This window comes from Marmota marmota, unplaced genomic scaffold (assembly GCF_001458135.2).
Source record: "Marmota marmota marmota unplaced genomic scaffold, marMar, whole genome shotgun sequence".
NCBI lineage: Eukaryota > Metazoa > Chordata > Mammalia > Rodentia > Sciuridae > Marmota > Marmota marmota.
Genome location: NW_026006604.1, coordinates 494 through 7,077, shown reverse-complemented (window position 1 = coordinate 7,077; position 6,584 = coordinate 494).

Genomic DNA, 6,584 nt, shown 5'->3' with positions numbered 1-6,584 from the left:
TGTGTGTGTGTGTGTGTGTGTGTGTTAAATCAAGTCCATGCACAGTCACTTAATCATGTGTCAGTTTGAAGAAAATGTATCATGGAAGGAAGGATTCACCTTCCACTAACCTGCACTTGTCAAAAATCACCACATCTGCCATGGCTTCTGAAATATTGCCATCTCCTGCACCCAGCTTTCAATACATCCTATTCACTTCATCCTACCAAGTGTGCTGTTCCTTGATAGTCTCTCTTGTCAGTTCCTCTTCTTTATACACTTTTAATGTCATGCCTCAGGGCTTAGTTTTTGGCCTACTTATTTTTTCTGTTTATACACCTTTGGTTATATCTCTCACCCAGGGTCCTCAATATGATCTCAATTTCCCAGATATATACTTCCATCCAAGATTTCCTTCCAGCTTTGTATATTTCATGTGCCTGACACCAAAAATTGTGTTTTGCCTACTATGTTGAGTAGATATGTTAAGTAGATTAGACACTGATGTCTAATATGTGTGTCAAATTTGGCAGTTATAAAACTAAGCTGTCTCCAGTCCCCACAATCTATTTGCAGAATCATCTGTTTTAGAACACAGCCACATCATTCATTCAGATTAAACATTTGAAGTTTTTCTTGAATCCACTAATTTTTTACAGTTTACAACTAAGAATACTATACACACTATTTATAATTTGAAAATTTTCACCATCATTGTTGCTATTTTCCTGACAGGAGCCACCTATCTCTTCCCTGAGTTATTGTTAGAGGCAACAAACCCCAGGATTGGACTGTCACATGAGATTCCCAAGAATCAGAGATTTGATCCACTTTTGAGCTTAGTAATAATTCCAATGATGCAAATAAGTATAATATATAGATGAATCAGGCATAATTCCAAGATGCCCAGGGTGACTTCCTATGTCATTTTTTCATCTCATCAAATTGTATGTGTTTCAAGTAGCAGATGAGATTTCTAAGGAAGTATAAGGTCTCCTTAATGTAAGAGACATGTAGATAATAGAATATCACCATTTTTACTCATAAAGTTATATAATTACATTATATAATACATGGAACTAGATCCAATAGATCTATATTTTTCAGGCTTACTTACCAAGCAATTATAGAAACAAGTATATTCTGTCCATTTTTTTCCATAATAAGTACTTTCTCCCAGTACAAACCACAGTATTTACCTGCCAGGAGGTCTGGCATTTCCATATTTAGTAGAAGACAAGACTCCTCCTTGAATGTTTCCTTCCTAGGAGCTTTCCTAGGAAGTTCATTCGCCAGTTAACTGCAGAACTGCCATGCAAACACTTCCATCTCACCTCATACTGGCTTTTACTCTTTCCTGCCCGATTCTGTTTTCAAGGCAGCCAAATGACCATGTCATTCCTTTGCTCACAACATTGTAAAGACACCACATTTTACTCAGGATAAGATCCAAAGACCTGGCCAAGAACCCCAAATGTCCACACGAGCAGTTGCTGACTAACATGTCTTCACTTTCATCATTGTAACCACACTAGCCTCCTGGGTGTCTTGTTCTCAGGTACATTCCTGCTACTCTTCTCAGATACAGAGCTAATTCTCCTGCTTCCTTGACATCTTCACTGACCAGGTCTTTTCTCAAGGAGTGGACAGCTCCTCCCCCAACACACTCATGTAGACTTCAAACACCCACAGTCTGCAGCTTTAATTTTTTTAACCTTCCTTTTGTTATCAATTACCAGTTTATTTCATATGCTGAATGAAATACACTGTTAGAATATAACTTTCAGAAAAGCAAGAATATTTATCTCTTTTGTTCACTGAGGTATACCCAATACCTAGAGGAGCAGCTAGTGTGTATAGCAGGTTGTAAATATTTTATAATGAGTTTATGACTGCACCAGGGTTATGCAGTTGTGCATTTGTCTTCGATGGCAGATTATCCTCTAACAGGGATAATCATTTTTCTCTTGTCCACATCATAGTCCCTGATAGTCAATTATGAATATAACTTTTCCCAGAATATTTTTCACTGAAAAATATTTTCTCTTCAAAATTACAATTAAACAAGATGTTTCAAGTATTTTCTTAAAAAGATTTTAAAAGTGGGTCAACAAGAATAAATCCAAAGAATAAAATTTATAATAGTATACTGCCAATCTTTATGCAGCACAATCTTGTAAATTATGCAAAATTATGTATATGTACTTTAAAAATATACTGACATGTAGAAAAATAGAGTAAAACACTACTTTAGTTATAAAGAACTGACTTTTTTAATTTTTATTTTTTATTAATTGCTCGAGACAATACAATGATCTTGACATATCATATATTTGATTCAATGGGGTATGAATTCTCATTTTTCCATGTGTACAGATTGCAGGATCACATTGGTTATATAGCCACGTATATACATACAGCAATACTAGTGTCTGTTGTATTCTGCTGCCCTCCCTATCCCCCCTCCTTTCCCCTCCCCTCCCATCACCTCTCTCTACCCAATCTACTGTGACACATTTCTCTCTCTCTTTTTTTTCCTTCCCCCTCACACTATCATATATGTATTTTGTATAATGATGACGGTCTCCTTCCATCTTCCATGCAATTCCCCTTCTCCCTCCCATTCCCTCCCACCTCTCTTCCCTGTTTAGTGATAATCTTCTTCTCATGTTCTTCCTCCCNTATTTTCTTTGGAATTACTCTTTCTTTGTGTTAGTTTTAGTAACATCAAATTAGAAATACCAATTAAGTGTAAGTTAATATTGCTACATCTTCACTCTCAAGCGTGACATTGCAGTTGAGGTTCAGTAAATTGATATCTTTCAAATTAATGTTATAAACATGAAATTATTCATTTTGTAATTTGTATTTACTTGAAAATTTGCTTGGAAGGTATATTTGTGTGAGAGTATAAGCATTAGGATCTATTCTTGGTTGTGTTAGGGGTCAGTCATGAGCACGTGAGTAGACATACACATCAAAGACAATCAGTCCATAGATCACAGGATTCGGGATAACAGAAAATTTTGTCAAAGCAGACAAGCATTAGGAAAATGGAAACTGGTATTTCCAACCTCCTTAGAGAGTCAATTATAATACATTACAGGAAGTATTGTTTCAAGATCTCATTATCAGGCCCTCATAACTCTCTTTGTTGTGACAGATCATCACCAAAAACTGGTTACAGTCACCTTTCAACCATCAGGACCCAAAGATTTTCTGAAGTCTCTACAAAGGGTAACAAACCACTTAATGTAGTATGAAAAACTGAAGTAAGATGAAAGGGACCCAAATCCCTTAAAAAACCTGGACTCTGTAATAGCTACCCTATTCTCTCATGAGAAGGCCTATCCTGTGTATCCCTAGTCTGTTTCTAATTAACTTCCACCTACTACTTTGTGCAACACACATAAATCCTTTCTATTGGGATTGCCAAGAACTGGCCCTACCAATGCTGAAGTTACTTGGGGTCCATGGGTCTTCTCTTCAAGAGTTAGGTGTATAATTTAAAGACTAAGGCAATGCTGGGCACAGTGGGACATGCCTGTAATCCCAGTGATTTGGGAGGCTGAGACAGGAGGATCTCAAGTTCTAAGCCAGCCACACCAACTTAGCAAGGCCCTAAGTAACTCAGTGAGATCCTATCTCTAAATAAAATATAAAAATGGGCTGTGGCCGCCCCTGGGTTGAGTTCAATTCCTGGTACCAAAAAGACTAAGGCAACAATTAGAGGGCATATGAATTTGATACTTAAGTTTCTATGTTTTACTTAAGTATAAAGAACAGTGCTGTGAATGATAGGAAGAAGGATTTTCCTTTCTATATTTTATAAATTGCTATGAAGCATCAAGTGTAAAATCAAGCTATAGATAAATGTTCTTTGAATTTATGAATTTCAAATTACAAATTTCAACCATACCATTAAAAATATTCAATACAGTGGGTATTGCTCTTGTTTTCCAATTTATCTAAAGATATAGGAGAAGCAAAAGCTCAATACAATAGGAATGACTTTATAAACTGGAAACATTTGCCAATGGTTCAAAAAATATGTGGTGATATTTGAAAAATCAAGTGAAAATTCCAAGTTGGTTTTACTCCAAGTAGAATTAAAAAGAAAATCCCATTTATCTAAAATCAAAATTGTTTTCTTTTGAAAATGACATAAGTATAAAAATGCAAATATGTTTTCATCCCTATCCAAAACTCAAATTAAAATCACTTGCTGGTTGTCCTCAATCATCTACCTTTTCCTTCTAATCTCAAAAATGAGTTTTACAGAGATTATAATTTTATAAGAAATATCTAAAAATACATTAAAACTTTGACTTGAAAATAAAGTTGTTGAATGTAAAACCCTTGAAAGATTACAATTTTTATAGGAGTTTAACATGTGATAAAAACCTTAATTAAGGGGCTGGGATTGTGGCTCAGCGGTAGAGCATTCGCCTAGCAAGGGCGGAACCGGATTCAATCCTCAGCACCACATAAAAATAAAGGCATTGTGTTGTGACCAGCAACACCTAAATAATAAATATTTAAAAAAAAACTTAATGAAGATCATAGGTGTTATCCTGAATTGACAAAAATATTTAAAATTAGCTATTCAGTGCTGATTGACTCAAGAACATGGGTAACTAGCACAAAATATAGTTACTTTTTATGTCAATTCTGATGATAAATAATAAGATTCTGATGTTGGATAATATAAAATTATCTTTACTTAAATTACAAAATATTTTAAATAGAAAATGTGATAAATTAAGATGAAAATATGTATCATTCTCTCTCCTAAAAATAACTATTTTATCATCTCCATATGTTCCCATTATATAAAAATATAAATACACAAATGAAAAGTAAAATACACAAATGAAAAGGTAAAAACATGCAAGCATATATTTGCTATAATTTATACATACATAAATTTGAAAATGTGGACATTTGACATAAAAATCTGAGCTGACATATTTCAATGAGAGTACTATAATTATTTTTTGATTCATTTGAAATTCTTCAATTTTTTAAGGTGACTGCATTATATTCATTCAGTGAATTTCAGTGCTATAATGGACATTACCCATTCTTTCATAAACAATGTGGTGAATGTTTGTGTATGTATGTGTATGTTTTCTTCTGTTTATTTTCCTAAAATAAAAGGCAAATATCAAGACCAAAACTATGATCATTTTTATGATCTTAAGAGATGTTGGAAAAAAAAAGAGAGATTCCATAAATTGATCTCCATAGATAGAGCTGCTGTCCCAAGCTTTTCAACAATGGAATTTAGGCTGAGCCTACACAGTGAAGATATTTCTTGGCTTCATTTGCATAAAAGGGCTTGGACAGAAGGATTCACATGCTTTGCCTCATTTTGGGGTATTGTTAACTGTAAAAGCAAAGTCATGGGGCATGCCTCAATTTATATCATTCTAATAACTCCACCAAAATTATTTTTTTTCCTTTATAAAAATTTAAAAATAACAGCAATGTGTCTTATTCCAAGTAATAAAAATAAGCTGTTGCTGAGTATATGTCAACTGCATTTACCGACTGAAGCAGCCAATTTAAGTTTTTAGTATTGACATTTAAAAGATACCGAAGACTAGATTTACAGTGTGAACAAATATTCAATTTCGGTGCTCAAAAGTTTTGAGAAAACCAATTTAAAGTTAAGTGTTTACTAGCATCTCTCTGATTATATTTTGGAAAATGCTGCCAAAAATGGAGTTTATTCTTATTTTCTATGAGTTGAAAAGTACACATAAGATGGAAAGTGCATTTGTAACACTGAGTCCAGTGATTTTATTTTCACTTTCCATTTGCTAGGACAGGAGGATGTCTACCAGGCATGATGGGAGCATGGGGTGTTTTGGGAAGAAAATTTTTTGTGTGAAAACAAATACTTGTGTTTAACAAACTATTATTAAACTATATGTAGAAATATGCATTTAACATTTACATTAGTGCAGTAGAAATACCTTCTATAGTAATGTCATTGAATTACCAGTTTACTGATACATGCAACAATTTAACATAATTATGAATCATTAGGTAGTCCCTAAGTCTTAGAATTAGGTATATTTCCTGGGTGGACATAACAATGCTGGACATTTAGTTATGGCTCTTATGAGGTACTCAGAAAGGTTGTGATGTGAGGGTAATGGAAAGCTAATGCAAAACAAATTTTCAAAAAATTACAGAGAATGTTAGTATTGTTGCTACCTTTGAAATGTTATTTAAAATCTTAATTTCTTTGTTCTTTAAAATGTCTGCTGTTTTGTAAATTGCTCCTTGTATTCCAAATACTGTTCATTCATTCCTGTCTTACCTTTCATTAGCATTCCTTTTCATTTTACCTCTTCTGCAATTGCCTTAATCTCTCAAGTTATAATTAGTATAATTTTTGAGGGAATTTTAACTTACATTTTCTTAGAATAAATTATACAAAATTATGGGAAAAAAACAGGAAACAGGGGTATTAATTGTCAATTTCTTTACCTATTATATTGTTCAGTTTTTTTAATAATGACACTAATCCCTTTTATGAGGGATTCACCAAATTACCTAATCACCTCCTAAAAGGACTTACATCACCGCAGACA